Source organism: Cynocephalus volans, chromosome 8 (genome assembly GCF_027409185.1).
Source record: "Cynocephalus volans isolate mCynVol1 chromosome 8, mCynVol1.pri, whole genome shotgun sequence".
NCBI lineage: Eukaryota > Metazoa > Chordata > Mammalia > Dermoptera > Cynocephalidae > Cynocephalus > Cynocephalus volans.
Genome location: NC_084467.1, coordinates 346,868 through 355,718, shown reverse-complemented (window position 1 = coordinate 355,718; position 8,851 = coordinate 346,868).

The window sequence follows — 8,851 nt, the reverse complement described above, 5'->3', positions numbered from 1 at the left end:
GCGGAGCAGCCGCGCCCGCCCCCGCCCGGCCCCGCGCCTGGACCCCGGGGGCCACCGGGCGGGCGGCTGTGAGCCGGGCTTCGGAGAGAACTTGCGAGAGGCCCTGGCGCCAGTCGCCCGAGTACCTGTCAGCCGCGGTCCGCAGAGCCGAGCACCAGGCTGGCTTCGGCCCAAACGCGTCCACCCACGATCCGGCCGCGGGCATCGCAGCGCGGCGGTCTCGGGAGGGCTGCGAGCCTCCCTTTGGCGGCCCGGACCCGGGGCCACCGTGAGCTGGGCCTGCTCGGCGGACACCGCGCCTCGTCTCCGGGCCAGCTCGAGAGGCCCGAACAATGGCGAGGAGGTGGGCGCGGTGGGGTGGCCGGGAAGGGGAAGAGACGGCGGCCACGGGCTCGCCTTACATGTAGCCCGTCACCCCGCCCCACGCAGGTGCCTGCTCCCGCCAGCCAATCTCTGCTCCTGGCCACCGACAGGTGTGTCCCCCGGGCTCCCATAGGCCGGGAGGGAGGCAGCTCGGGTGACGCAGGCGCAGGGCGGGCGTGGGCCCCACACACATTCCTGCCTGGCCCAGGTTGAACAACAAGCAGGGCGGGGAGGCTTCGGCGGGGCCCGCGTGGCGTGGGCCGCAGGGGCAGCTGCCGGCAGCCACGCCCCTCCAGGCCACTGGGCACTGCAGGTGGCTCCTTCCAAGGCTGCCTGGGGGGCTCAGGACACAGGGGGGTCACACCCTGCACCCTCTGCTTGCTGCAGAGTGGCCCCAGGGGTGGCATCCTGCCCCTGGGGGCTGTAGCCTCCTGCTGAAAAGGGTGAGGGCTGGACCTGCCCCTCAGCTCCAAGGCCCCAGGCCCCAACTCTGGCAGCAATGGGGGGCCTCCTGTGGGCTGGGGCTGGATCTCCAGGATCCGTCTCCTTGCCAGAGGCTTGGGGTAGCTGTGTGCCCCAGCCCCACGGACACTGGTGCCCTCCTGGGCCTCCCTGCAGGTGGGGTCCAGCCTGGCAGCTGAGGCTGCAGCAGCCCCTGGGATGTCCTCACCTGGACTCTGAGGGTTCACTTTGGAACCCCAGGACTGGGGGTGCAAAGTTTCTTGTTGGGGGCTTGGAAAGGCCTGGGGGTTGTGGTCTGGGAGTTGGAGACGGGGCCGTGCAGCCTGGGGAGGAGACCCTCCGACAGCCCCTGACACTTGTGGGTGCCTCCAGCACAGACGTGTTTTTCTCGTGGCTCCCAGAGGATGGGCCCTAATGAAACGAAAACCGGTCCCAGTAATTAGCCCAACTACCAGGGCATCCCAAAGGGCCCAACTATTTTCCATAACGAGCTCCCTCCTCTGGAAACGCCTAATTACAAGGACCTCTCCCCGGGGCTGCAGGCTGCGGCACTGGGTCTTGTCGGTGAGGAGGGGCTTCTGTCATTCTGTCCTGGGCCTGAGCTTTCAGCCCCAAGACTGTCCTCCTCAGGGTGGTCAGGACCTTCCCAACTGATGTCCGCGCAGGGGTCTGTGTTGTGTGGGTAGGTGGGGTGGGTCAGGACATGCCTGACAGAAGGCACCTGTGTTTTGGGGAGCAGGAAGAGGGGCTGCTGGCTACCGACCCAGCTCAGGCTCACCCCTGCCCTCTGCACTGGTCCCCCCAGAAACTGCTCTAGTGGGGGGGATGCGGCCTGGTCACACTGCAGAAGCCCCCAGGGATGATGAGCCCATGATATGGCAGGGTCTGGCTCCTGCATGGCTGGGTTTGCACAGAACATCCAGCTTCACTCTCTGTAGCTGCCTGGGGTTGACGAAGGGGGCATTCATGCGGGTTCCCGTGTGGGGAAGGGGACATCTCAGCAGGAGGGATGCTCTGGGCCAGGGCTCCGAGTGGGAAGGGGCCGGGTGGGGGGCAGGGCGTGGGGAAGATTGCTCTGGTGAGGGGGACAGAGGCTCTGTCAGGACGGGCCTGGCTCTGAGGCCGCTCTGAGCCCCAGTCAGCACTCTGACCAGAGTCTGTGCAGCCCCCTGCTGAGTGTGGAGCGAGCCCTGGGCTGAACCGAGGCACATGCCCCATCCTTGGTCTCGAGCTGGCCCAGGGCGGGATGAGCATCCCAAGGGGTGTTTGGGCGCACCAGACATCCTCAGGTGAGACTGGTGTCCAGGTAAGAGGAGCAGGCAGCCGTGAGGCTCCTCATGCACACGTTACAGCTCTGATCAGGGCAGGTGAACGGACCTAGTCACCTCTGGCTGTCACTTCTGCCCTCTGCCCTCAGTCCCAGTGTAAGCAAGAAGCCAATCTCCACTGAGCTGAGAGCTCAGGTGGCTTCTGTCTAGGCCCTTCTCGACACTGCAGTGGGGCCCCTCCTGTCCTACCACTGGCCAATCTAGGACACTCCATGCTTTCCACAGCAGGTCTAGAGCTCCACGTGCATGCTCGGAAGCGGAAGCATCTGGGTCATGGTCTCTCCTTCTGACCTCAAGGTTAAGAGACCAGTTTTCTGTGGGAGGTTTAATGAAGGCTCTAATGGCAATAGGTTGTGCTGACCGCCCTGGGATGTGGAAGCCCCCATCCACGTGCCCCCAACTCCAGGCAGCTTTTTCTCAGGGCAGGAGGGGAAAGGCCCAGAAACAGACGCACTCTGCTTGGCGGGGGCTGCAGATGGCGGCGGGGTGGCTGGTGACCTGCGTGTGAGCACCCCCGGAATAAAGTCTACCTTGTTCCCCCAGCTTGTTTCACTTTGAGGAGAGAGATTCTGGTCTGGCTGACCCCTGCCTCCTGGCCTTGCAGGGACCACTCACGGTCCTGCTGGAGTGTTCTGGTGGTGCTGGCCTTGCCGGTGGGCATGAGCTGGTCAGTGTGGGGCCCTCCACACAGCACCCCAGGCCCATGTCCTCCCAGCCTTGGGGGCAGCAGCTGCCCTTGGTGTCAGAATCACAGGGACACCAGTGGCCACCAGACAAAGGTTCCAGCTGGCCAACGTGTGAACACAGTGTGGTCATGGCAACAGGAAGGGACAGGTGGGGGTGGCTGCTCTGCTCAGGAGGGTCTGGCCTGGGAGGGGTTGTACTGGTGGCTGGTGGCAGAGTGGGTCTGAGTGACCCAGCCCCAACCCCCAGCCCTGGCCAGGCCTGAGGCCTCCCTGGGTGGGGCTGGCAGGACAAAGGACCATTGTACTCTGTCGTCCAGGCTACTTCCTGCATGGCTGCCAGCCACGCACGGCTGTGGGGTCTCAGCACCCCAGGGTGTAGCCCTGACCAGGAGTCCTGGGAGTCGTCTGGCCTTCCATGGCTCCCGGGACCAGGCTGGAGAGGGGGTGCAACCTCATGCCAGGGATGCCTTCCCTCCTGGACAGTGCTGGGGGAGGGGGACGTGACTTCTCTCAGGACACGGCTGGCTCTGGGCTCTGACATGCCTGTGCCGGGTGTTCCGTGTCTGGATTCTCTCTGTGCAGGCCCCGGGCTGCTCTGACTCCGGCTCCTGACCATGTAGCACCAACTCCAGTGTGGGGTGGGCAGATGCTGGGGGCCACCTGCCCAGGCCTCCGTGCCACCCACCCTTCCTGCCCTCTGCGTCCTCGGGGTGTGGCCTGCCTGGGGACAGCCTGTGGCTCACTTCACCTCCGCCTTCTCTAGGCCGCACCGTCTGGAACGCAGCCTGGCTCCGTTTCAAGAACCTGGGAGCAAACCCAGTCTCAGAAAGCGGTAATGGGAGGGTGTCCCCCAGGGCCCAGCAGAGCCTGACCCTGCAGTTTGGGATTGAAGCAGGATTAGAGGTTCTGCTCAGGAACAAGGGCCATGGGGGCCTCCCCGCTCTATGACGGTGGGCGTGGGGCTCCCCTGGACTCACGCAGGCCGGTTGAGCTTGGCTGGTGCAGGGGCTGGGCCCACTGTAATCGAATGTGCACAGAGCAGGGGACTGTCCTTCACCACCTTCAAATCTGCTTTCTGCTCCTTCTGGACCCAGGGCCCAGAGACCCATTGACCACTAAGCTGCATCCCTGTGAATGCTGGTCATCTTGTGAGGCCTTGGACCTGCCCACAGGAGGGGGTGCCATGGAGCTGACTGGCCCAGCCCTGTGTCCAGCCATGACCTGGTGGAACACCCAGACCCTGCCAGTTCCTGCAGCCCAACTCAGACTCACCTCTGCCTTAGTCCCCAAAGCTCCTCTGTTCTCCCCAAGCCGGTCTCCCTGAGGGCTGTGTCACTAGCCACACATGTTCGGAATTCTCAGGACAGTGTGAGCAGAAAACTCGGAGCCCGATATCTGAAAACCCGCGTCTCGGACCCAGCCTTCCTCCGGGCGGCTGCCTGCCTGACCCCAGACTGTCCGCTTGCTTCTTCCTAATTGCCACCGAGATCCACCTGGACCCTCCGCCCACAGCCACCATAGTCGAGGTCCCCAGAGGCCTCTAGGGTGCCAGATCCAGTGGTCAGCCTCAGGCTCCTAGGCCCGGCCTGTCAACAGCTGGTCACCACGTGGCCTTGGAGACTCTGCTCTGCTTGGCACTGGGTGTGAGGCATCCGGAGTCTCCTCCTCTCTGGAACCAGCAGGTTGGGGTGCTGAGCCGTGGGAACAGAGAGGGTGGGTGTCGATGAGACCAGGGCCCGAGGATGGAGACATGCAGAGGCTGGGGATACCCTAGCACTCTTCCTGGCATTCAGGTGGTCTCCGCTCAGACTTCCTGCAGGTTCTGACTGGGCAGGTGGCGTTTGAGTAGGGATGTTACAAAGTGACGATTCCAGGCTGGCTGCCGGAGCCCAGCAGGGAGCTGGGCAGGAAAAGCATTTGGCATCTGCTGAAACTGAGGCCGTAGCCAGCATCTGCTCTGCTGTGAGGAATCCCAGGACTCCTGGTTGGGAAGCAGGTGAGTGTGGGGTCCAGAAAGCTGAAGGGAGAGCTTGATCCAAAATGGGGATGTGGCCCGCGCCGGGGACTGCCTGTTTGCAGGAGCATTGGGTGGAGGTTCTCAGACCAACCCCCTTGCTGACCACAACTAAAGTGCCAACCACCTAACTAAAGCTTTGAAGAGCCGAGGAGCTGGTGAGAACTTGTCAAGCCCAAACCAAAGGAAAAGCATGGCCTTGGGAGACAAATGTACTCAAAAGCCACCTTCCTGAGGGGCCAGCAGATGTGAACTGTTATTCTGATGGCCTTGAGGAGCTGGGGATAGACATCAAAGCTCGGGGCCCTGACTCCGCATGTGTGGGGGTATCTAACAGGAGACCCTCCCCACAAACCCTGGGAGCCCAAAGGTTCCCCCCTGAAGTGAGGGCGAGCTGAAAGTGAACCCATCCTGGGAAGCCCTGCAGCCCCTGGGCCTCCCGAGGAGCTGCATGTTGAGGTGGGCCCAGACTGGGTAGTGTCCCAGGTGCCCAGCAGAAGAAAACCAAATGGGGATGGTACCTTTGCCTTAGGCCTCAGATTATTCCAACAAATAATCTTTCAAGTACAATGACTGGCACAAGGTCAAAGATAACCTGTCGTGCAAGGACATCAGACATCACAAGCAAGAGCCAGCAGAAACAGCAGACATTGGAAGGATTTGCAAGGGCCTAAGATACTGGAATTATCAGACATGGCCCCCCAAAACTATTAAAATGACTACATGGAAAATTAAAAAAGAAGACAAGTGTAATATTTGCAGAGAACCGGAGTTTATAAAAATAATATGGTAGATTTGGAAAAAAAAACCTGAATAAACTTTTACAAATGAAAATGTATAAAAGCCATAATTTAAAACTCAATGGATAGGCTTAATACAAGATTAAAAATTGCTGAAAAGGAAATTAGGGAACTGGAAGATAGATGAGCGTGAAGTCTCCAGAATGGAGGGGAGATTAAAGAAAAAGACAACACGGATGACACAGGGAGGCTGGACACATGGGGGAAACAGAGAGAACTGGAAGGAGAGAGAAATTAATATTTGAAGAAATGCTGTCAGAATTTCCCAGAACTGTTGAAAGACATCAAAACACAGAGGCAAGAAGCCCAGTGAATCTCAAGCAGGATAAATAATCACCTTGTCACCAGAATGAACCAGCCAGAAAACCAAGGACAGAAAGTCAGAGGCATCCAGAGCAGACAGGAGGGGCTGCCTCCCGAGGAGAGGGGCGGCAGGCTGACCGCTGCTGGGCCCGCCAGGAAGGTGGGGACAGAAGACAGTGCAACAGTAGCTTCAAATGACACCAGCCCGGACGCCCTTCCTCAGCATGAAGGGGAAACAGAGGCATTTCACCTTTAGAAACAAAAGCAAAATAAACAAAAGCCAGGGAAGAAGAGCTGGGAAAATTTGCTGCCAGCAGACGTTCGACGAAGGAAATCATGAGCACGGTCCGTCTGCAGAACGATTCCAGGGGGAGGGTTGACCTGCGTAAGCTGAGTGACTCTAAGTTGATTTTGACTTTATGCAACAACAGCAATAACCACAAGCTGTGGAGTTAAAAGTTATTTGGAATTAAAACCCAAGACCATTGTTGAAGTCCCGCTGTGACTTTGTCGATGTGCTGCTGGTGCAGGCGACCGAGGCGGGTTGCTGTGGGCAAGGCCAGGGGCAGCTGAGGAAACAGGGACAGGGAAGTGGACATTCAGCCCGAGACCCCGGGTGGGGCTGAGGTGAGGAAGGGGCTGGGGCCTCTGGGTCTGACACTGAGGCCGCACGGAAGGACCGCTGACCCTCCCACACTGCCCACCTGCTTGTGCTTGGGCTGAGTTTGGTGCCTGGAGCTCAGGGGTCCCTGAGGCCTCAGGTCAGGTTTGGCCTGAATGTTCCTGGGAACCCACCCTGGTGCCTAGCACTACCACTGTCCCCACCACGTGTTGTCCGTGGGGCCACGGCCCTGACACCTGAGAGCAGGCGTGGGGCCAGATGGGAAGGACTGCTGGGTCACCCCCAAGAGACTCAAGGGGCCCTGGAAGGTGAACCCTGGCTTGGACAGCTGAGGCCAGCTGCACGGAAGGGGAGTGCACTTCTGCTTGGGGGTCCCAGGACAGGCGAGCCCCAGGAATGGGCCCTGGAGGGGAGAGATTTGGGTGCTGAAGGAGGGATTCAGTGTCAGGCCTGGGGGTACCAGCCTCCAACTTCCCATGCACAGGAATTGCCTTCAGATGGTGGCAGAACGCAGATTCTGACGGAGCAAGCAGGCAGCCCCCCGCCCCGGGTGCAGCTGACACGATCTTGAGCACACTGTGAGCCCTGAGCTTCAGAACAGAGATGCCTCCAGACCAAACCCTTTGGACCAAGCTCAAGGGCTCTTTGGGGGATGTGCCGGGGACCTTGGCACCACAGGCACTATATAATCAGTCCCCAGCCCATATTCCGGGGGCTGGCCCGCTCACAGCAGGTGAGGGTCACTGCCAGAAATAGAACTGCAAGGCCGCTGGCTCCGTGAAGCCTGGCACAGGGAGGGAGCCAGGCAGGAAAATCAGTGGAACCAAAGCAGCTATGGAAATGTGTCAGGCAAATCACCCGGGAGATGCAGGCCCCGGCGGGCACAGCCCTGCCAGCCAACAGCTGGCTCACCCCTCCTGGTCTCCTCGCCTCCTCCCATCTGACCTGGAGGCCCAGAGGAAACTCCAGGGACTTGAGGCCTTTGGGGAATGGAGGTGGCTGCCCTGCCACCCTGGTGGACAAGAGGAGATGTCCAGAGGCTCCAAGCTAAGACCGGCCCAGGGTCTGAGCAGTCAGCAGCGCAGCCACTTTTTGTCCTGAGGAGAAGCAGCCACTAGAGCTGAGAAGGCCACAGAGCTGAGCCTCTGTGTGGTGGTGAGGAGGGTCTGAGCCCTGCCCCACAGTGCTTGCAGTCTCTGAGCCAGAGAAGGCACTGGAAATCGAGGCTGGGGAGCGGCCCTTGGGGGCCAGGGCTACTCCCTGTCTGGGCCTGGCTGGCCGAGCCCTGCCCACACTCTGACCCCACCTGACCCCCGCCTGCATCCCTGCCGGCACCCAGCTCTGGCCTTTCCTCACCCCAGCCCTGCCGGCTCTCATTTCTAGCTGCTCATCCAGCTCGGCCAGCCAGTCCAAGGGACCAGCAGGGACGACAGCTCTCCAGGCCTCGGAAGACACAGGCCCTCCCCGCAGCTCGGATGCACAAGACGGAAGTATGTCCTGGTGACAACCTGCAGGGAACCCGACAGCCTCCTGGCCTATCTGGTCCACCTTCCTCATCTGCACGGGCAGCAAGGGGGCGACAGCACGGCAGCCCACCTGGAGTCCTGCGGCAGGGGTGCCAAGGGGCAGGGCCACCTGCTTTGTCCCCAACGTCGCCTGAGTGACCAGGATGGGGCAGGGTGCCCTGTATCTGAGCAGAACACTGCTGAGTGACCAGACAGACAAACCTTGGCCCAGCCCTCCCCGGGGGTCCACTGGGGACATCAAATCCATGAGGGGGATGGGCCAGCTGCCCGCCCTTGGCCACATCACCCACCAACTGCTAGGGGTTGCCGGCCGGTGGGAATTCCTCCTTTTCCTGGGGGTTGGGCCACATGGCAGAGTGGCCAGTGCACCGGGACCCCCAGGCTGTGTCCAGCAGGTGCCAAACACAGAGGGCCCCAAGTGCAGCTGTCCACCAGCTGAGGGTTCCAGGGCTCTCCGTGCCTCTGCCTTCTGGCACTTCCACCCCATCAACTCCGGGACACCAGGGCCTGTGAGCAGGAAGGGTGGTCTGGGCAGCTGCAGCCAGCCACCTGGGGACAGATGAGCCCCAAGTCCCGGCTCCTCCCCACACAGGGCCCTGGGAGGACATAGTGACCATCCGTGTCTGCCCGCTCAGCCATGGCACATGGACATTCTGGCCTGCCCCAGCCGGATCCAGCAGCTCCGGAGGCAAGGGCACCGCCTTAGCCTGCTGAGGGACACCAAGCCGTCCTGCCCCCGCTGCCCTG